Consider the following 24717-nt stretch of genomic DNA (forward strand, 5'->3'; position numbering starts at 1 on the left):
TAGTAATACTGTATCTGAACATTACAGCTTTCACCTTCCCATTCATCCTCATCAACCTACATTTTTCCATTTTTATAGCTAACTGCCATTCATCACACGAACTAGAAATTTTGTCTGTCTTGCATCTTCCCAGTCGCTTAGCTCCGACGCCTTACCGTACACCACAACATCATCGACAAACAACAGCAGATTGCTACCTACCCTGACCGCCAAGTAATTTATGCATATACAGAACAACAGCGGTCCTATCACACTTCTCTGGGCCGGCCGAAGTGGCCGTGCGGTTAAAGGCGCTGCAGTCTGGAACCGCAAGACCGCTACGGTCGCAGGTTCGAATCCTGCCTCGGGCATGGATGTTTGTGATGTCCTTAGGTTAGTTAGGTTTAACTAGTTCTAAGTTCTAGGGGACTAATGACCTCAGCAGTTGAGTCCCATAGTGCTCAGAGCCATTTGAACCATTTTTGAACACTTCTCTGGGGCACTGCTGACGATATCCTTGTCACTGATGAGCACTCGCCGTCGAGGACAAGAATTCTTCGAGCCACTCACATGTCTATGAACTTATTGCATATGCTAATACTTCCGTTAAAAACCTGCAATGGGGGCACCGTGACAAACGTCCTCTGGAAGTCTAGGAATACGGAACGTGGCTGTTGCCCTTCACCCATAGTTCGCAGGATATCATGTGAGTTAAGGGCAAGCTGAGTTCCACATGAACGATGCTATCTAAAACCATGCTGATTCATTGACATAAGACTCTCAGTCTCAAGGAATATGTTCAAGAATTCTCCAGCTAATCGAGACAGACTACTGTAATCTTGCGGTTACATTTTTCTTCCCTTCTTATATACTGGAGTCACTTGCGCATTTTTCCAGTCGTTTGGGACTTTATGCTGGTCTAGGTAAGAGGCTAATGCCGTAGAATACTGTTTGAAAAACATGGGATTCCATCCGGACTTGGTGATTTATTTGTTTCCAAATCTTTCAGCTGTTTATCTACGCCAGGAATGCTTATTGCTATGTCGTCCATACGGGAGTCTGTCCGATGGTGAAATGATGGTTTGCTTGTACAGTTTTTCTGTGTTAACAATTACCTATTTTCAACCGAAATTAACCGAGGAAAAAAATGTGTTCCGTTAGTTATTGAACATCCCTTGTAAAGTGCGTGTTTTGTTAGCAGAAGTAACAGTAATTACGTAGTCCATGCGCAAAATGATAACTACACCGTAACATTGCCACGATTCACCATTGGATCATGTTTCTCAGGTGAGAAATGCTCTTTCACTTCGTCACGCCTTAAAGTCCTTCCGATCCTTCGCGCTGGATATTTGTAGCACTGCGTCAATCTGTGGTGACGTCCCCTTGTTACGTCGTTCAGAGAGTCATTGTGCAATCTAACACTCGTTCCTACTGACCAGTTCATGCAATGGTCACACAGATTAATAGTCGACGCTACAGCTTGTATCGAACCTTTTGCTAACTTTCGACCGCTTCCTCAATTCCCTCCACGTACGACAATTTCCACAGACGTGTTTTTTGTACAGTTCTTTTAAATTGCTTTCCTAACTTTTAAGAGACAGAGAAAGTAATTTCTTGAAGGTAGAAATAACAACCCAGTAATATTGGAAACAGGTCATATTTTCCCTTTGCTACCCACTTCAAAAGAGGGAAACTCCCATGAGGCCGCTACAGGGGAGCCGCGCGGGATTAGCCGAGCAGTCTGGGGCGCTGCAGTCATGGACTGTGCGGCTGGTCCCGGCGGAGGTTCGAGTCCTCCCTCGGGCATGGGTATGTATGTTTGTCCCAAGGACAAGCAGTGTGTAAGCTTAGGGACTAATAACCTTACCAGTTACGTCCCATAAGATTTCACACACATTTGAACATTTCTCGCTACTGGGGAAGGAGCTTGAAACTAGGACCGAGACATATTTCCCTGGCTCACATTCTAAACAGTCACTGGCCACGAATGCGTTATGTTTGATGAATGCCTGATAAAAATGGGATATGTTGATCAAATCAATCTTACCGCTCACCCCCCCACAGATTTTTGATTACCGTTCTCTCTGCAGAGACGTGACGTAACGCTGCGGTCACGACAAATTCGATTTCGTCTGAACTTATTTTAATGTTAAGTTTTGGTTCAAAGCATCTCTGATAAGGACTGAACAGGGAAATACAGTCGAATGCTGGAAAAAATCAGGAGGTTCGTTTTTTATCACTGTTGTCATGGTACATACAGAAAAGTAGGACAGTAAATGTTAAGAGATCCTATTCTGCAATGCAGAATGGTATCATTTATATTCATCGAAAACGTGTAAAAGTGTACAGAATTCAGTTCAAAAAGAACAAACAGAAATAAAGGTCTGTGTTGGTCTGTCGTTCGTGAATATCTATTTTGTTCTGCTTTGCGACGTATTTTGAGATCCGTTTCTTCCTTGCTCCCTATATTCCACGCAAGCAATGCTAAGGATTTGTATTTCTTTAAATTTATCACATCATGAAAATTTAGTAAACACAAAATTTCAATACACAATTATATTTAGAATCAACAAAGAACGTTTTCCATATAGAAGACCCATATTTGTTGCAATAATTTCTTGAGAGACAGGTTGACATATCCAAATTTCACCGAAACGACACTTTATGGTCAGTTAAAAACATCACGTGTTATTTGCCAAACCAGTACTTCACCGATGAAGTAGCCGTATATCTGAATTAGTATCACAGTTTTATGTACTTGCAACTGGTCAATGTGTCGTATGTTACTGTTTTCGGTCCGAAAATTGGTTCGACGCGACTCTTTACGATAGTCAATCCTGTGCAAGTACCCGTTATATCTTCAACCTGTTTAGTCAAGTTACAATTATAGTCTGTATTTCATAGAGTGTATTCCAGTCAAAATTGTCAAAAGCATTTTTCTAATTCTAAAAATTCTATAAATTTACAATTTCCGTCCTACAACCCGTCTTACAACCTCGGGTGTTTCCACATTTTTATGCAAACCAATCTCATCGGCTGACTTCTGCCAATAGTTTCACAATTCTCTAGCTAATCTGTGTACACAAATTATTAGACTTTTCTATTTTCTAAGGAATTACTGTAAATGACAATTTATCTCTGTTACACAAATGAAATGAAGATATATTTTTAAATTTACGCTCTCCCTTTTTTTCTCAGTTAGTCTCACTGTCTTCACCCTTTCTTCATTACTAGTTTTCTATTACAGTTCTATTCGTCTCCTCTCTTCTTCCCCCTCTGCTGTTTCATAGTTGTTCTCGGCCACATTTTAAAATTACTTGACTGTAATTCATTGTTATTACTCTGAGCTTTACATGCGAATATCAATTGTTCCCGACATTTATATCACGATTATTTTCTAGTTTGGGATCCCATATTAAATATACGTCTTATAACATGTGTGTCGTAATCAGTGTGATGTAAGATATGAATAATAGCTAGTTAGATGTAAGAGAAGGCTTGCTAAACTAAATATTACCAAGATAAGTAAATAAATAAAAAAATTAATACCTATCCATTCACCACTATAACTAAGTTCGCTAAGTCACTGTAGCTCTTGAAATAGATAAACGTGATCCCTTTTCCCCGAAACAACAAAGGAGAACGCTCTGCCTCTCGAGAGGCTAAATCCAGCATCCATTGCACTCGACGCGTGTAGTAAACCGCTGGCAATAGAGCAGGCAAGATATATTCCACACGGAAGCTATTTCCTCCACGACGGTGCTCTTGTGAAGTCCTTCTTCTATTTTACTGTACGGTAGCAGAATTCTGCTGTGTGTATGTGTACAGTCTGTGTTGAGGACAGAGCGATGTTGACAGCAAGTAGTCCGCGGCCTTGCGAGCTACGTGCCCACTGACACATCTCCCCTGTTGTCCCTAATGCTGCCGTTACTTTCACCCCTGGCTGACTCACATGCTGGTCGAGTAGAGGCTGTTACTAACGGGCTACAACTGAAATTAGTAACTGGGCGCACGTCATTCAGCTGATATCCTCAACGGGCCAACCTCCTATATACTTGAGGAGTGTCAGTTTCTTCGACAGACGGGTTATCAAGTCGTTCATGTCTCCAAATTCTCTGCCAGCTCAGACACTTCTTTCACAATCTGCGGCACTGACGTATAACTTCTGTTCACAATCACAATTAGACAAAGAATTTAGTTCGGTGTACCTTGTTAATACTGGATTTGGCTCGCGTTTCGGTTTTTATGTTTTATAGTAATTATCGCCAACACTTTCATACTTCTATCACGCCACTACGGTCGCAGGTTCGAATCCTGCCTCGGGCATGGATGTGTGTGATGTCCTTAGGTTAGTTAGGTTTAAGTAGTTCTAAGTTCTAGGGGACTGATGACCTCAGAAGTTAAGTCCCATGGTTCTCAGAGCCATTTGAACCACTTCTATCACGAAGACCACAAGTACTGATTGTACTACTTATTAGATTTTTGTCAGAATCACAGCTTCTCCCAATTTTTTAGCCATTTTCCTTTGATGTAATTTAGATCCAGTCGTGCTCGTTGAAGTGAATTCATTTGCTACGTTCTGTCTCCTAAGTACGACATTCTATATTTTACTTGCAGACCTATTCCATAGTTCTTATTTTGCTTCTCGTATTTTCACATCTACGTCAATTCGTCCTCTATCCTGTCTTAGGACGAATCAGACTTAGAGTCGTATATCGGGAAATTTGCTTTCATTCCAACAGCTTTGTAAGCATGCTCCTTAGACATCTGAAAAGTTTTCACATTCCACTTCTGCATCACCTAATGAAGGCAATGTTGCAGCGCCTGCCTCGAATTTTTGAATATTTAGATTGAAATTACAATGAAATCACTACGCTTAGCTGCATAGAGGCGTTGATATACGTTAAGGGGGACAGTCGAAAATGTGTGCCCCGCGCTGGACTCGAACCCGGGATATGCTGCTTACATGGCAAACGCTCTATCCACCTGAGCCACCGAGAACACACAGGATATTGCGACTGCAGGGACTTATTTCGGCCACGCCTCCTGTGAGACCCACATTCCCATCTTATTGTCCGGCACTATAATCATAGTGCCCCTGCCCATTATACTATTATTCGCGGCTTTTTGCCGCATCCACAAATCCACACAGAAGAAGATGGAGAAGATGGTCGAATGGCCGGTGAGTCATATGCCAATGGTTACAATATTTCCATGGTTGACACAGTCCTAGAAAAAGTTCAGGAAGACCCAGGTGGATACTGCACTACAGAAGAAAAAGAGAAAAACATATCTATATCTAGTATCCCATATATAAGCAATGTATCACAGAATATTACAAATATTTTCAAAAATCACAAACTAAAAATTGGGTTTTCTACATCTAATAAACTACAACAAAAACTAATACATAATATAATATGTAATCATGATCCACATTCAGATTCTGGAATATACAAGGTAACATTCCAGGAATGCTCCATGTTCTACCTAGTACTAAAGGCCGAAATTTCAGCACCAGGTACAAAGAGCACATTAAAGCCTACACACACAACAAACACACTACATCAGCAATAGCAACGCACATACATAATACAGGACACCAATTTGGAAAAATAGAGCAAAATGTCAAAGTCTCCACTGACTAAATAAAGGACATAAAATGGATTTGCTAAAAGAACTGGAGATATCACATTACAGAAAATATCAAGATATAATGTTAAACGAAGAACTTGAAAGTGAATCAGTGAATTTCTTCAGATGTTTCGAAAGTATACTTAATGAAATATAGTAAGACATAGAAATAAGCACAACTGTAAAATCGATATAAGTAATTCACGAGCCAAATTGTTAAGATAAATAACCATGAAAACGATAAAGAAGGACACACAACATCCAGTCCCCTGAAGGGAATCGAACCCAGGCCCCTTGCGTGGTAGGTGGAAGCGCTAACTCTAAGCTACGGAGGCGTTCTATATCGCAATGAAAGTCAACAAAACAAACCAGACAGTTACACATCGACAACATCAATAGAAAAGGCTTAGTACACACAAAAAACGCACTTGAAAATGGTAATCATTTTCCGTAACGCGTAGTGCGAAAAGTAAATAAAGAAAAATCGTGACTATAGGAGAAGTTCTATTTATAAACAAACCTATTGTGAGAAATATCATGATGAAAGGTGAAATGCTTGATCATCAGGATGATATAGGAATCGTGGAAAAGGATTATGTGCAATCTAGAGTGGACATGTAGCCCTGTCAGACTGATGCATGAGAATGATGGAGTAGCTTTTATACCTCTTTCGAGACCCTCCCACTAACTTCGGTCATCAGTCACGCTCTGTCTTTTTTAACAAGATCATTTTAAGCTGAACAATTATAGAGGGTGAAAACCTGACACTGAGCTGGGAGAAAAGTCCAAATGGTTGTCTTATATGATCCGAAGACTTCATTTCCAATTGAATTACAGCCGCACGTGTCATGTAACTAATGAAAGTTCCAAATATGCTTCTCTGTGGAAAGCTTAATTCGTCTAGGCGTTTTAAAAAGTTCGTACTTCATTCCTTACGAGCAAACAATAAGTCCACGAAATAACAGTGAAGACTATTTATCCTTCTGGTATTATACATTTGTCCTACTTTTTAATGGCCTAATTCTAATAGATTGATGCTAAGCAGAAATTTCACTTAGCAACTATAATGCAACTTTTCATAAAATCGCAAAGTAATATTCCTGCTTATAGACTTTTATGTAATAATCCCTGATGTCATTCCAGTTAAAATATCTGCAAAGTTATGGTAACTGCATTGAATGGACAGTACAGAATTATTTATTTTAACTCTATTGTAAGAAGGCAGAGTCTTCTGGAAAATAAACAACTGCAAAGCCCTTGCATGATACTTATCTTTGTTCTGCGAAACTGTGGATACTTTTATCTGTGAAAAAAGCGGTGTACACTGTTTTCCTTAAACAAAAATTGGACCATTATATTTTCAATTTTGTTTTATTTTGTAAAATGTACAACCTCGCAGTTTTCCTGTTTCAAGTAATTTCTGGCCATTTCAACAGCGTGCTTGGTAACGCAACGATCAAACGCAATAAGTGCTTTATCGTCGGTTATTTTAATAGTTAAAAGTCGAGTCTGATTCTTAATTCGAAGTCCGATTAACTTTTTACAAATGATTCTTTTGTATGAACATTAACTACGAACACGTTTATTCGTCACCAAACGCGCTGTTAACCAACAACGAGCATTTTGGTCTGAACTTAATTTGCATTCAAGCCAGCAAATCCAATGAACGTAATTTTATTCAAATCCAAAAATAATCAGTATTTATAACAATTTCAATTTGAATCGATAATAATTGTACTTTTCCCTTTTTACCACCTTTGAAATGAATCCTTTTGTTTGAGACTCAAAGATGTACCTGAACAGGAAACTTAACCAGCTTATTCGAAAGGAATCACTTTACAACGTATACTTCCACTGTTCGACATATTGTTCACAAGTTGGTATTTTTCCAAGGACTATGGTGCGAGGTAATTAGGCAGTTGCAGTCGCAACGGCTAGACAATGCGTGGGTGCTAATGACCACGCTGTCGTGCGCCCTAAACAAACACACACAAAATGTGCCACCGTCCAGTTCCAACAGTGCCTCTGGGTGCAGCATCATTACTGTGCGACACTCACTCAAAAACTCTGGAAAAAACCACGTCATGTTTTCAAGAACTGTGAGGATAAGTGGAGAAAGCAGCACTGGTCTCTGCGCTTCGCGCAAGATGGCTGAAACGTCCCCTTAGAAAAATTAGTGAATTACTGTGCTGATAAACCTCTTACGTTATTTGATTTTCAAACAGCTGAGCAGAACTGAACGTACTCAGACATTTCTCTCTTTACTTATTCTGATCAACACTAAACTGACACACAATATTTTTAGCGCAACGCAATCTGACTTTCAACAATCCCTACAAAAGAATGGCTCTGACTAACAATAAACTATATCTTCCTACGAATCATTTACCTCACAAAAATCTTCGTTACTCGAACTACTGCAATACAGCGAGCGCCACTACTGCCAGCTAAATAAAAAATTTTAGCTACTGAAGGCATTAACTACTGATAGGCATAGTTAGCAAATGAAAGATTTTGATAGAGAACAAACAATGTATTTACCTTAATAGTGTTCAAAAGTCATAATGTATATATCAGTTCATGATATCCAGTATTACAAATTTACTCTTTCTGACGGACACACGTCCAGATCGTCCGCTCTTAAAATTCTGCCATCTCTCTCCCAACATCCACCACCGCTGGCGGCTCACCTCCAACTGCGCAACGCTATGCGCTGTTAACATCCAGCTGCCCAACACTACAATAGGGAATATTTCAACAATGGCAACCAGCCACAGACTGCACACAGCACAGTCAATGATTTTCATACAGAGCGCTACGTGGCGTAACCAACATAAAAACCTAAACAGCCTACTTACATGACGAAGTCCATTTCCACGCAAGGGGGGTTGGATCAGTTTATAGACGTCACCTTTAGCTTCCAAGTACAATAAACAGCGAAATCTCGCAGTAACTACGTGAACGGATGTCATAGATCCGAGACGGTTCTCTGTTTATGTGCCCGACGTGTCCAGGTTACGAAACATTTCTCATGCTTTCCAATTTCTATGCTCGTTTCACAGAGTGTAATGAAGAAAGAAGGAGAAACTGACTTGACTGGGAACAAAAAGAAAAGAAAAGGAAGTGTAACTACGAGAAGATGGGAGCTGTTGCTTGCTCCTACAAAGAGAAACGTCAGTATATAGCAATTCTTTAGAGAAAAGTTGTGAGGATTATTAAAAAAAATGCTTCAGATTCTACCTAAATGCAATAGAATGCAGCGTATCGTATTCCATACCGACAAATAGCAATGGAGTTGGGATTTGTGAATGTTTTCATTTTATGGATGGGCACTGCTAGGTTAGTAGGTAAGTGAGACAGGTGCTGCATGTACGCCATCTGATCAAAAGCAACCGGACATCCATATGTAACGCGGAATTGAGTACCAGAAGTCACAAGAGGCAGGCACTGCTAGGTTAGTAGGTAAGTGAGACAGGTGCTGCACATACACCACTTGATCAAAAGCATCTGGACATCCATATGTAATGCGGAATTGAGTGCCACAAGTCATGAGTGGCGGACCCGTCAGCGTATAAGGAGGTGTGGAGTGCTGTGTTGTCAGTAGAGAAGCAGCAACATCAGAACGAGTCGGCCAGGAGAGCACAGTGGCTCGGGAGTGCGCTAGTTATTGCATGTTGCCTGACTAGCAAATCCATCATGGACTTTTCAACCCTTTGTAACGGACCGGGCATGAGCTGGTGCCCATGCTGGAATCCGAACGCTCTCTGACATCTACAAGATCGGCACTTAACGCCGTGTCAATAGCTCTGCAATCATGATCTGGGCAATAACCAGCTATTCGACACACACACCGACAGCGCGTAGAGGGCCACATAAGGGACCTCAACAGCATCAAGACCTCCCTTGTGTAGTATAAAATGCGAACGTTGGCCAGGCTCGGCATGTCGAAACAGCCAGGCTTCGAATCAGCATCCACTGTGAGTTGACGTCCTCCACGATGCCCCCAACTTCCGGCCGCCATCTGGTCGGCACCTCCCGCTGGAGTCCATCTGCAGCTCGGATGGGCTGGAGATCGAGCTAACGTTCTCTGAGCTCTGAGCCACCACAGTCCGCCAGCGTCTGCCGTCATTTCTGAGTCACCGGTCCGCCGTCTGACCCCGCGCAACTGTTGTCCATCGATGGGGCCGCACCCTGGCTGAGGCCGAGCGTTGCACCACTAGCGAGTCGCCATCGTGCTCTACTGACAGAAGCACTGATGCCGACATTTCTGTGTCTCTCCGTCCTGGCCTGGGTGCACCGACCGACCGTTGGCACCCGCCTCCCTTGGATGCTGTACCTACGCCTCTCCTACATACAACTCAATAAATCGTTTGCCACACTGGCTGTCTACAACCCATGTACCGAACCACAGACATCCTGTGGCCGCCAGCCGTTGGTGGCCGAGCGGTTCTAGGCGCTTCAGTCTGGAACCGCGCGACCGCTGAGTTCGCAGGTTCGGATCCTGCCTCGGGCATGGATGTGTGTGATGTCCTTAGGTTAGTTAGGTTTAAGTAGTTCTAAGTTCTAGGGGACTGATGACCTCAGATGTTAAGTCCCATAGTGCTCAGCCGACCGAAGTGGTCGTGCGGTTCTAGGCGCTGCAGTCTGGAACCGCGAGACCGCTACGGTCGCAGGTTCGAATCCTGCCTCGGGAATGGATGTGTGTGATGTCCTTAGGTTAGTTAGGTTTAAGTAGTTCTAAGTTCTAGGGGACTGATGACCTCAGATGTTAAGTCCCATAGTGCTCAGCCGACCGAAGTGGTCGTGCGGTTCTAGGCGCTGCAGTCTGGAACCGCGAGACCGCTACGGTCGCAGGTTCGAATCCTGCCTCGGGAATGGATGTGTGTGATGCCCTTAGGTTAGTTAGGTTTAACTAGTTCTAAGTTCTAGGGGACTGATGACCTCAGATGTTGAGTCCCATAGTGCTCAGAGCCATTTGAACATCCTGTGGCGGCGCGGTTAGAGGCGCCATGTCACGGACTGCGCGACCACTCCTGCCGGAGGTTCGAGTCCTCCCTCGGGCACATGTGTGTGTGTGTGTGTGTGTGTGTGTGTGTGTGTGTGTGTGTGTGTTGTTCTTAGCATAACTTAGTTTACATTAGTTTAAGTAGTATGTATGTCTAGGGACCGATGACCACAGCCGTTTGGTCCCTTAGGAATTCACACACATTTCAACATGTGAACGGTCCTCCTCCAGAGGACCACTCTCCCCCACACGAAGTCTATACCCCTTTACAGGTTGTGTCGGAAGATCTGTTAGAGTAATGACGATGACCGTGGCAGTGCAGCTGTGGCATTCGACGAAAATATGCAAGTAAGTGCCGACTATGAGTTTTTTCTATGTGGGTCTGTACGATAATTTCCCCTCTTTACTTTATTTCTTTTCTTGTGTACACTGTACGATTTTTTGCAGCAACAGATGAGCAAAATCGCAGTAAGTGAAAATCTCAACTCTGGAAACAATTTAGTACGCTCTGGATGTGATATCTCACGCACGGGAAGATAATGTAACATTATGTGAAGATCTAAAATGCCGAAGTGAGGAAAGGAAGGAGTAGTGAATCTCCAACGTATCCCCATCTGCCCTAGATGCAAGCACCAACTCATTAGTGACTCTGTTGTCAGGTATATCTCATGAGGCTGCAAAATTGAGGAATTGAAACGGCGAGAAATTGCTAATTATTTCCAATCTGAAATTAGCAAGTAATGCTAGAGTACACGTGATATGTCACGAGAAGTTGAGAAATGTTAGTACTTCCAGGATTTACAGGAAGAACTAGTGTACTGTTAGAGAAGGAAGAACACATCTAAATACTATCTGAAACAATCTTTCGTGGTAACTCAGAGACAAGGAGAGTCTGCTGAAAGTTTTGCGGATCGCAGAAGGGACATAAACATTATTATGTATGAAATGACAGATGACCACAACATCATAAACTCTTACGGAATTAATTTTTCCCTCTGCAGTGGAATACATGCTTGTGTGAAACTTCCTGGATGCTTAAAACTGTCAACAGAGTTTTAAACTTCCACGAAGTTTCATATCAGCGCACACTCCACTGCAGAGTGAAAAATTATTTTTGGAAACATCCTCCATTCTGTGACTAAGCCATCTCTTCGCAAAATATTTTCTTCCAGGAATACTAGACCTGCAAGTTTCTCAGGAGAACGCCTGTGAAGTTTGGAAGATAGGAGATGAGGTATTGGTGGGAGTAAAGATAAATCACTGCTGTGTAGCTCATGTGATACACCACTTGCCCATGAAAGGTGAAAATCCAGAGTCGAATATCGGTCCAGTACACATTTTAATCTGCCAGGAAATTTGACCAATAAGGCTCTTTAAAGACCACTAGCTACGTTTTTGTGAATGTTGCCCGCTGAAATGCCACGTATAATGAGTATCGCGTTTCCTCGGACAGTAAACAAGGATGTTATGGCTGCAGGAGCATTAGAAGAGACTGATGCAGGACAAAGCCTAGGGAGAGGAAAGTTGTTAATATGGAGGCTGTGTGTTATAGATGCGGTCAGCAGAGTCTCATTCAGTGCTAATATACGAAGTCGCAATGTAAAAAATGCAAATAAACTGGACACACCGAAATGATAAACAGTACTGGGATACTCAGGCACGAGGGGGGATGTCATAGGCCAGATCTCGCAACCAAACATTAGACGAAAAAGGGAATGTTGCAGCCACTGTATGACATTCGCAATGAATGTTTGTACGGGGCACCACTGTGTAGAAGCCCTGGCAGGCTATTATTTAATTCGCTTTATGGGAGGAAGGCTTGTAAGAGGTCCGAGCAGATGTTATACAGATGTAATTTTATGTAAGAGGTCCGAGCAGATGTAATTTCGATGTATTGCACATGCGCTTCCTGCGATATGCAAGGTATAAGAGAATCGCTGACCTGCGAGCAGTGTTGACTGTACGAACTGTGTAGTAGTAGCAGTAAGTTGTTGCCAGTGTGTGTGTCTGCTCTGGTCTGCTCTGGTGTATCATGTTGGCTGGGCGGGTCGCGGTGCAGCGATGCCGGAGCCTGAGTATTATTGTATAAGGTAAAAAAAGCAGCCTCGCGCATATCAAGTAATATTATGTAAACTCCCATGTATATCTTTTAAAAATGTCCTAATAGTAACAAGCATTCATTTCAATTTAAAAAATTTAAAATTTTTTTTCAATGCATGATCATTCCGATTGTTGCAAAATGGTTCAAATGGCTCTGAGCACTATGGGACTCAACTGCTGCGGTCATTAGTCCCCTAGAACTTAGAACTAGTTAAACCTAACTAACCTAAGGACATCACAAACATCCATGCCCGAGGCAGGATTCGAACCTGCGACCGTAGCGGTCTTGCGGTTCCAGACTGCAGCGCCTTTAACCACACGGCCACTCCGGCCGGCTTGTTGCAAAAGAAAAATCATTTGCTTCCTTTCATAAATAACAAATGTATAGGCCAGCATTGCATAGAGCTGTGCCGGAAAAGAGCTATTGTAAGAGCAGATAGTTGCCGACTTTATCGAGGTGAGAATTTTTGCTTTTTATTCAGAATGATCTTACAGGGCCATGACGCAGCACTACTGTCGTCCAAATTTTACCAGGTTACTGAATTTATTTTTTATTACGAGGTTTAGAAATTTTTCTGTTTCGAGCTTACATTAAATGAGAAAAGAATTTTGTGGGTACATTAAATGGGAAACAAATTTTGTGTGGAGGTTAAATGTGAATGAATTTCGGTAGGGAGGTTATAAATGAAAAAGAATTTCTGTAGAGAGGTTACACTAAAATAGAATCACATTCATTGTTAATATTTAAATTTATTTAATAATTTCGTGTGGGGAGGTTACACTTGGCGACAACCTGCCAGGATCGTATTTCTTTGTGAATCTCTGAGAAGTAGTCATATATCTGCTCTTATTTACTTAAACGTAGTTTGCATCTGGCGCAACGCATTTACTAATTTGTCACTCTTGCTTTCACAGATCATCGGCAATTAATTGCTCTTTGTTGTAATTGTGTTTGTTCCATTTTTTGCTTCGTGTTTGTTTCATTTTGTGCTTAATTTTGATTAGTGAAAATGCCGCGAAAAACTGTTAACAGTACATCGCAATGTGCAATGAGTGAAATAGGCGACTCGAATAATTTGACCGATGGTACTTGCGACATTCAATGTAATAATGATGATCCCCTAATTACAGATAATCAGTGTGTGCCGATCACTAGTAATGGTTTTATTCCAGATGATGAGCAAACAAATTCATTTATGTCCACACTTGATTTAACGGCAAATGATGACGCAGCACGTTCCGATACAAGAACGCTGCGCAGTTTGACACACCCGGTTTGCAAAATTTACGTAACGAACAGATAAATGTTTGTAACGAAAATGAACAGTGTAGTCAGAATTCGTCAGAATTATTTGATTCCGGTGTAGTGACCAACAGTGCACATCCGATTAGCAAACATTTTCAGGAATCACAGAAAAAACCAAATGGTTACACAAAACGTGACACGTATAGATACAACATTACACAGCATAGAAAATAGAGTCGCTAATTTTGGCTTGGATCAAATTATGGCAATATTGCTACAGTCGAAGAAAGAACAAGACGACAACTTCAAACAACTTAATGAAAAACAAGACAACAATTATAAACAAATTAATGAAAGTCTTAAACAGTCGAATGATAAGCAAGACAACAATTACAAAAAACTTAATGAAAAACTAGATAACAATTCCAAACAGCTTCGTGAACAGATTACAGCCGTTGTCGTGCAATGTCATGATACTAAAGAACAATTACGTGAGGAAATTAAGGCTTGTGCTAGGAACAGTAGTGAAGAAATTAGATCTGTGGCACAAAAATTAAGTAATACACATGCAGCCACAACTAAATTACTTAGAGATGAAATTAGTGCAGTCGCTAAACAATGCTTTGAAAACGCAACACAGTTACGCGACGAGTTTAAATTAATGTCAGCAGAACTTTCACGCACGCTGGATGCGAAAGTAGACGCGAAATTTGACCAACAGAACAGCCAAATTGACGAACGTTTTAATCAACACCTACAAAACAGTGAAACGCGTTACCGTAAATTTGTACAGGAACAGAATAAAGTAAAGCGACAAGTCATGGAAACAATTACTGCACAGAGACAGGAAGATAAGCGAAAATTGTTTACGAAAGCAAAAACATACGTAGACAACAATATTGCTACAGTATCAGACGAAATTAATGCTATCAAACAGTTGAACACCGAATTACATGATGAAATCTCTGACCTTAAAACAAAAACAGACACACACACACACACACAGTAGACTTTCAGACAGTGACCGACAGACTTGAACAATTAGAACTAATACAGGATCCCGATTCCATCAAAGTAGACGTTAAGAAATTAAATAAAACCACACGTAAAATACAAGAACAAATTAATACTTGGGATAATAAAAGCGATGATCAGGTACAAATACTGACTGAAAAATATGATGAATTGGCTAGTCGTATTGACGTTATCGAAAGTAATAATCACAGCAAATCAGAAGATACTTCACCGATTTCGTTTAATCAAACACCTGAATTCCGAAATTTACAGCAGACAATCAGTGAGATAGGTTCGTCCAATAATACATTATGTAGAAAACTGTCAACTTTACAGCAAGGAGTGACAGAGATGAAAATTGTTTCAGTCACTAACACGTCACAGCATACACCACATTCCGAACATTTCTCAGACTCACCCAGGCAGTATAATTTAGGTAATTTACAGAGAGTACAAGAGTTAGAATCCGAAGAGACACAGACAAACAGATTACCATACAATCGTGAACCTGTTCAGACATGCAGAGACGATAATTTTGATTACAAGCAATTTTTATCCGTAAAAAAGTCTAAGGTATTTAATAATGACAGAACACAGATTCACGCTTTGGACTGGATACGACAATTTGCTTTTGTATTTTCATTAGTTTGGCCTGTAATGCAGAAACTAAAATTTATTTGCAGCGCGTAATTGACCTCAGGGGATTCATTACGCTTCTACCCGACGGGAGGCCCGAGCCACACGACATTTCCATTTTATTACGCTTCGATGAATATGTGCCGTAGCGTGCACAGGACCCCGAGCCGTACTAGTGCTATTTCATCTTTAGTTTTCTGCACTGCTGCCTTCTCTTTTACTATCCTTTATATCTATCAAAACAGCTCTTCAACTATCGATCTATCTAGAATTAGGAATGGGTAAAGAAAACCTGATATGACAACTACCGCCGTAATTCTAATAACAGATAAAATTGTAATCATCAGTATGTACAACATTTTCAGCAATCGTCAAAATAATCAGCAACCGCATTTTGGTAACAATAGAGGTTTTTCCCCACAACAGCAACAAAACCAACAGGTTAGCATACCTAACCAACAATGTAGTCTGCAAGGTCAACCAAGCTTTAATGTTTCGCCGCCTGCACGTATAGCATCGGCTCCGCCAAATAGTAACGCACAGCAACAAGGAAATCAGTACGTACAGAAAACACATCATTTTAACTCATATCGCAATGCACCGTATAGAAATGACTATCATGACAGACGTAAAAATAATGGTCACAATTTTCAGCTTACGTTTAATAACAGTCGGTCTTATCAGCAGCAAAATCATCCGCAACAACATATTATCATGAATGAACCAGACAGTAGATAGCATCCCGAACGTAATACGTCAGGATGAAATAACAGAACAGTACAAATAGTGGAAATGCCACAGCATCCTCCCGCAAATGATAGCACGTCAGATTTGATTAGATACAGTACAGGTTGCATCTTCCAGCAACGCAAGCAATACTTTTGACACGCAGAATCTTGTTCACGAAAATGTTATTACTTTTGACGACATCCGAGACACTCTTTTGCAGGAAAGACCAGTTATTCAAAAAACCATTTCACACCCTGTCATTGAAGTAAAGATTGGATCGTCCTAATTTTCAGCAGTAATCGATTCTGGATCATCTATGTCAGTTATAAATGAGGAAACTTTCAACGAATATAACAAAGAGAATACCTATCCTACATTACCATTAGGCAAAATTAAAGTAAAAGGAACAGTGTCTGGTAAAGGAGTAGATGTAAAATTGCAGACACATTTATCATTTTGTATTGCGGGTCATACATTTCACTCAAATTTTTGGATTGTTCCCTTATTGACAACAGACGTTATTTTAGGTACGAATTTTCTGGTACAACACGACGCAATTACTGACTTTCAAAATTCCTATTTAATGTTAAAGGATGAAAATGTACAACTGGCATTAGAATTTCAGCACTCTTTATCTGCAGAAGAACAAACAATTAATCGTACAGAGGTCATTTCCGCATCATGTAACATAAACTGTCATTCCACATTGTTCACAGATACGTACGTACACAACTATAATACTCCAGACGAAGCCGACTATGACGTTATGCAAATGATTTCTGATAAAGTTAAACAGAGCAGTGCAAATACAGACGACGAACGCACGCAACTGCGCAAAATTCTTTTACAGTAAGCTCCAGTTTTTGACAACGTCCCTGGTACTATGTCCTGTTTTATGTATGAATTTCAAGTTAAACAGCACGACACATTTAAAGCCAAGCATTATCCCATTCCGTATATTCACAGAGAACAAGTTAAGAAAGAATTGCAAGCTGTGCTTGACCAAGGAATTATTGAACCGGCAGTTAGTCCGTACATAAACCCACTCCATATTGTTAAGAAAAAGGATGGTTCACTTCGTCTCGTACTTGATTCGCGTCACATCAACGACATTATTATTAATGAAACAGATCGCCCACAGACACCAGAAGAACTTCTACGGAAATTTCATGGTACTGCTATTTATTCCACATTAGATTTGAAATCGGGATTTTGGCAAATTCAGCTCCATCCGAAAGTACACGGCTTTTCTCTGTTTTGGTGACTGTTATCAATTTTGTAAATTACCGTTCGGTTTAACTATTTCTTCAGCAGCATTTATTTGCGGTTTGAATAGTATACTTCCGACAGAACGTAAAGACAGAATCACAACGTATGTAGACGACATTCTTATTGCAGAAGCTAACTGGTCTGAACACAATCTGATTCTTGAACAACTGTTACGAACTTTTCGTGCACAAGGACTCACAGTTAATCTTAGCAAATCGCACTTTGGCAAAACTTTTATAAAATTTCTTGGACATGTAATTTCAGCAGAAGGCATTGCGCCTGACCCGGAAAAACTTCAAGCTTTACGTGACATTACTGTACCTACGGCGAAGGAACAATTACGCAACTTTCTGGGATTAATTAACTTTTTTCGTAAATTTATTCATTACTATGCTTTAGACACCCCTAGATTATGTCAATTGACGGGTAAAAACACTATTTGGTCCTGGGATACCTAAGCACATTCTGAATTTGTGAATCTGAAAGAAGCTTTGTTGAATGCACCACTTTTATCACATCCAGATCTTACTAGAAATTTTTCCATTGCCACCGACAGTTCTAACACAGTTTTAGGCGTACACATTTTTCAGGAAATTGAAGAAGATGGTTCTACAGCAATTAAAAACATCGCCTTTGCGAGTCGCATTCTGTCACCTGCTGAACGCAATTATTCTGTCACAGAACTTGAAACATTATGTGTTGTATGGGCATTTACGAGATTTCGGCATTTTCTTTATGGAAGACATACTACCGTTACACAGGTCATAGAGCGATACAATTTTTACTTTCCGCTAAATTTACACACGACAGATTAAGCAGATGGAAGCTTTATTTACAGGAATTTAATTTTACAATTGTTCACATTCCCAGTACACAAAATATTGTAGCAGACGCACTATCCCGTTCTCTCAGCAACAATCAGCAAGACATCGCAACCAACTTCTGCAAAGCAAATTTCAGCGTCATGTATATTCAACAAGATGCATTTGAAAATTTCATTTCGTCGTCATTACGAGACATAGCACAAGAGCAGAGTAAAGACAACGTATGGAAAGAAATTAAACACCTTTGGCAAGATAGGAATAATGTTACCATCAGAAACCATTACACTGTACGCATTAATATTCTGTTTCGCCACTCTCACCCTGACAGCAACAATTGGTTACTATGCATTCCTGACGAGCTTTTTAACAAATTAATTTGGTATACTCATTTAAGTTACGCACATTATGGAGCTAGAAAATGTTTTCTAATACTGAGACAGAACTGTTATTTTACCAACAAGGAGAAACGTATTCGATGAGTTTTAGCGTCATGTAAAATCTGCCAGAAAGCTAAGTCAGACACGACTTCAGATATTCCTCCGTTACATCCCATTGTACCTGTTAAATTGAGACACATGGCCGCTGTAGACATTTTTGGTCCGATTCCCAGAACTAATAAGAGGTTTTTGCTACATCTTTGTCGCTGTTGAACTCATTTCAAAATTTGTTACCTTCACTCCGTTACGCAAAGCTACTACTAATTCTGTTTCGAAAGCATTTTTAAAACATTTTTTATTTCATGTAGGGCATGTATTGAAAGTAATTTCCGACACTGGATCAGTTTCGATTTGCTATAAGGACACGTATGTTACGAGCTAGAAACATTTCTCCGACCTATATATCCAAGTATCATGCTTCTTCGAGCCCTTGTGAACGATTAATGAAAGAAATTGGTAAACTGTGTAGAATATACTGTCATAAAAGACATATTGATTGGGACACACAAATACTCTCATTCCAGGATGTAATTAATTCCATACCAAATGAATCTACTATGCTATCTCCAACTGTTATACTGAAAAATGTTGAACCACCTAACAAAATTAAAGAATTAGTATCCTTTCCTACATCTCGTCGACTACGACACCATGAAATTATTGACATTGCGCTGAACAACATCAAACGTGCCGCAGAGCGCCGGAGAAGACAGCAAAAACAGGTTTGTACACGCCGTGACTTTCACATTGGACAGAAGACATTAGTACGTACACACTATTTATACAGAGGAAAGAATAGATGTAGTAAATTTGAGCTTCTATATGCAGGTCCATACAGAATTCGCAGCATTCGTCACCCCAATGTACTACATGTCGAAACTCTGAGAACCAGAAAAAGTAAAGGCAATCACCATATCTCCAATATTAAACCCTTTACCGAATGAACATACTTTATGATTTATCACACTGTAATGCCTTTTGCTGATTTTTATATGAGAATTTCTGCAATTATTTATATGAGCACTTACTGAGGATTATCATATTTTTTCTTGGCAAGTGCCTGGCAAGGTAAGGTTAGCAGGTCGCTTTTCTTGCCGTTACACATAAGACCGTGCATATTTTCCAGATAAACTTACATATTTTATGAACAATTATGCAATTATATCTAGTGACATATTAATTTTATCAAATTCTTTCTCCATTAAAGTCTTCAACTCTCGCCTCTATCAACTACACAACATACAAGAACACAAAGAAAGTCATTTCTTGTGGTTATATATCAGACCGTGCACATTTTCCAGTTTTCATGTATGTATGATTGTTTTCCTGTTTGTTTGTATGCACTACGAAATCTTTAAGATATAACAAACACCAGTTGGCTTTGACATTTTTGCCTTATGATATCTCAGCATCGTGACTATTTTACATTTTTTTTGCTACTACATTATGATACTCTGTGTACATTTTTGCACCTGCACACTCTCTATGTTTTTGACATATTACGTTTTCCGTCATGCTATGCTGTATGCTTAATTATATCAATAGAAACCAGTTTTTAATTAATGGGTATATGATTTAAATGCAAAACATTAATCATTGTTCATCATTTTCAGAAAGCAATAACGTTTAAATGAAATAAATGAAACAAACCACAGTGGATTACTATGAAATGGGAATTTCACCTTCGGAACGAACGAAAGAAGATGCAATACCTCGTCACGAAGAGTAAATGGATCAGAATTAACAAACATTAACATGAATATACTATACACATCGTATGATAGCAGTCTTAACTAATTATTTTTCTTTCAGAATAGGAGGCGATTGATGCAGGCTGTCAGACAGAACTACACATCTTAGTTTTAGTGATGAAATATGCTAGAAATAAGGAACTCTATACTATGAATAGTTGTATGAAGTAAATGGTAATATGAATAATGAATAATGAAGTGTCTTTTTGCAGATGATAATGAATGATGATGAATAGTGATGAAGAATATGGTAATATGAATAATGAAGTTTTTCTTTGCAGGTGATGATAATAATGAAGTTATGGTGATATGAATAATGAAGTTTTTGTTTACAGGTGATGATAGAGACAAATTTTATATGGCCACTAAACGCATCACTTTTAAGTTTTTCCATACAAATGAGGATAATGATGAAGTTTATATATTTACTGTTAGTTAAGAAATGCTATGTAGTTATTTAAGTATTTGTTGCAGTTAGTTTTGACAGTATGTCTTATGTCGCATGGTATAATGAATGAAGGTTTTTGAAAGGACAACTAGAGTACATATATATATATTGAGTACACATTTCATTATCTGTTAATTCGAAGTTCACTACTTTTCAGCATAATATGCATTTCTTCTTTCAGCTTAATAATCCATTTTGTATTTTTTCTAGGAGAAGCTATTCATGAAATTAAAGTGCTATAAGCAGTTAGTCATTGAACCTGTTCTAGTACTTGCATTTTTTTACCCATTTGTGTGTGTCATTCATGAATGTGATCACATATACTCTCCTTGTTTCATAACCTTGCTACAGCTGGCTCATGACGAATGACGTTACCTGTCCTCATTTTCAGCAATAAGTCAAAAGCAAATATTTTCATGCGCCAGCAATCAATTGTCGATCCCAATGCAATGCATTGCTAGCACAAAAAAGTATACCTTGAATAATAGTTACAGTGTGTTACATTTTAAATATGTCTTATGTCACTGGAATGATCAGTTCTGAGTAATACTGAATGATGTTTTCTAATCACAGACCTCGAGTAATAGTTACAGTGTGTTACATTTTCAATATGTCCTATGTCACTCGAATGATGAGTTCTAAGTAATACTGAATGATGTTTTGTAATAATGCATAAATAGTATGCCAATAATTTCTGTAAATAATATTTTTGTTATACTCTATAAATGCTATGCCAATAATTAACTCTCATTTTGAATGATAACTTCTGAATAATACTGAATAAGGTTTTATAAAAATATAAGAATACTTTGTAACTGGCCAATGAGTGCCAATAATTATTTTAAATATGTTGTATGTCAGAATGAGATTTTCACTCTGCAGCGGAGTGTGCGCTGATGTGAAACTTCCTGGCAGATTAAAACTGTGTGCCCGACCGAGACTCGAACTCGGGACCTTTGCCTTTCACGGGCAAGTGCTCTACCAACTGAGCTACCGAAGCACGACTCATGCCCGGTACTCACAGCTTTACTTCTGCCAGTACCTCGTCTCCTACCTTCCAAACTTTACAGAAGCTCTCCTGCGAACCATGCAGAACTAGCACTCCTGAAAGAAAGGATATTGCGGAGACATGGCTTAGCCACAGCCTGGGGGATGTTTCCAGAATGAGATTTTCACTCTGCAGCGGAGTGTGCGCTGATGTGAAACTTCCTGGCAGATTAAAACTGTGTGCCCGACCGAGACTCGAACTCGGGACCTTTGCCTTTCTTTCAGGAGTGCTAGTTCTGCATGGTTCGCAGGAGAGCTTCTGTAAAGTTTGGAAGGTAGGAGACGAGGTACTGGCAGAAGTAAAGCTGTGAGTACCGGGCGTGAGTCGTGCTTCGGTAGCTCAGTTGGTAGAGCACTTGCCCGCGAAGGCAAAGGTCCCGAGTTCGAGTCTCGGTCGGGCACACAGTTTTAATCTGCCAGGAAGTTTCACATCAGCGCACACTCCGCTGCAGAGTGAAAATCTCATTCTGGAAACATCCCCCAGGCTGTGGCTAAGCCATGTCTCCGCAATATCCTTTCTTTCAGGAGTGCTAGTTCTGCATGGTTCGCAGGAGAGCTTCTGTAAAGTTTGGAAGGTAGGAGACGAGGTACTGGCAGAAGTAAAGCTGTGAGTACCGGGCGTGAGTCGTGCTTCGGTAGCTCAGTTGGTAGAGCACTTGCCCGCGAAAGGCAAAGGTCCCGAGTTCGAGTCTCGGTCGGGCACACAGTTTTAATCTGCCAGGAAGTTTCACATCAGCGCACACTCCGCTGCAGAGTGAAAATCTCATTCTGGAAACATCCCCCAGGCTGTGGCTAAGCCATGTCTCCGCAATATCCTTTCTTTCAGGAGTGCTAGTTCTGCATGGTTCGCAGGAGAGCTTCTGTAAAGTTTGGAAGGTAGGAGACGAGGTACTGGCAGAAGTAAAGCTGTGAGTACCGGGCGTGAGTCGTGCTTCGGTAGCTCAGTTGGTAGAGCACTTGCCCGCGAAAGGCAAAGGTCCCGAGTTCGAGTCTCGGTCGGGCACACAGTTTTAATCTGCCAGGAAGTTTCATGTTGTATGTCACTTGAATGATGAAAAATGTTTTGTACTATTGAATACTTGCTATATGTTTAGCAACTGACCAATGAATGACACTGTTTCTTATTTTAATTTTGTATTATGTCACCTACATGCTATTATATATGAATACCAGTAACTTGATGCTACACTCATTAGCTCCTTTTTTGAAGGATGACTTCTGATGGTTTATAACTGGCCAAAGAGTGCCAATGATTACTATAACTAGATGAATTATGTAAATGGTATGCCATTAATTAACTCTTGCTTTGAATGATCATTTTTAAATGGTTTGTAACTGGCCAATGAGTGCCAATATTTACTGTCATCAGATGACTTATGAATAATATTCTGTAATACTCCATACACAGTACAGAAATATTTAGTAAACTGCAACATACGTTTTTCCTGTCTATCCTTATGATCATGGAGCACTATATTTGGTTTCTGCACTAATTCTACATTGGTGAAAGAGTGTGGTGTTGTCACATCATGGTGTCCACTACATTGAACATTGGAGATGTTATTATAGTTCCACTGTTAGGTGTACCTAGTGTACTACCAAAATGATAACATTGAATATCCATACGACATTTCAGTGTCTTGGCTACACTGATTAATACTTCAGGGAAGAGAACTTCAGATTGTCTCACTTGGTGTTGTGCTTCTGTAGAAAGATATGGACTTTCAGTGCAGCTACATGCAACCTACTGTGCTACAACCATGATGCAATCCTTCCCTTTCCTATTCTAGTTCTTGTAAAATGGTAAAAGTACTACAGTGTGTATGCACTTTATGTCATTTGTTAATATGATTTGTACTCATTGGGTATACACTTTGTGATTTCTTGATATGTTCTGTGCTCAGTGCATGTGCAGTCTATTTCATTTCATGTTCTGCACTTATATATATATATATATATATATATATATATATATATATATATATATATATATATATATATACTCTGTGACTGTAAACTTAGTTAATTAAGAAAAATATGTTGCTCATGGCAAGTCCAATTGACTCACCATCGCTGCCGAATTTTTGCTCCCCCCCCCCCCCCAGTGGAGGGTTACGTAAGAGGTCCGAGCAGATGTAATACAGATGTAATTTTGTGTAAGAGGTCCGCGCAGATGTAACAGTAGCAGTAAGTTGTTGCCAGTGTGTGTGTCTGCTCTAGTCTGGTCTGGTGTATCATGTTGGCTGAGCGGGTCGCGGTGCAGCGATGCCGGAGCCTGAGTATTATTGTGTAAGGTAAAAAAAAGCAGCCTCGCTCATATCAAGTAATATTATGTAACTCCCATGTATATCTTTTAAAAATGTCCTAATAATAACAAGCATTCATTTCAATTTAAAAACTTTAATATTTTTTTCAATACATGATCATTCCGATTGTTGCAAAAGAAAAATCATTTGCTTCCTTTGATAAATAACAAATGTATAGGCCAGCATTGCATAGAGCTGTGCCGGAAAAGAGCTATTTTGTAAGAGCAGATAGTTGCCGACTTTATCGAGGTGAGAATTTTTGCTTTTTATTCAGAAAGCATCATCCACACAA

At 39.9% G+C, this 24717-nt stretch overlaps 1 protein-coding gene and 1 non-coding gene across 2 annotated transcripts in view; both read right to left on the bottom strand.

The window, feature by feature from the left end:
• LOC126456438 (calcitonin gene-related peptide type 1 receptor-like) overlaps positions 1–24717 on the bottom strand; it is a 218228-nt gene that overhangs the window by 140741 nt on the left and 52770 nt on the right. The window lies entirely within an intron of this gene.
• Trnas-uga (transfer RNA serine (anticodon UGA)) lies at positions 21999–22073 on the bottom strand. The gene has a single exon. It is a non-coding gene; the product is annotated as a tRNA-Ser (tRNA).

The sequence above is a fragment of the Schistocerca serialis genome, chromosome 2 (genome assembly GCF_023864345.2).
Source record: "Schistocerca serialis cubense isolate TAMUIC-IGC-003099 chromosome 2, iqSchSeri2.2, whole genome shotgun sequence".
In the NCBI taxonomy this organism is placed as follows: domain Eukaryota; kingdom Metazoa; phylum Arthropoda; class Insecta; order Orthoptera; family Acrididae; genus Schistocerca; species Schistocerca serialis.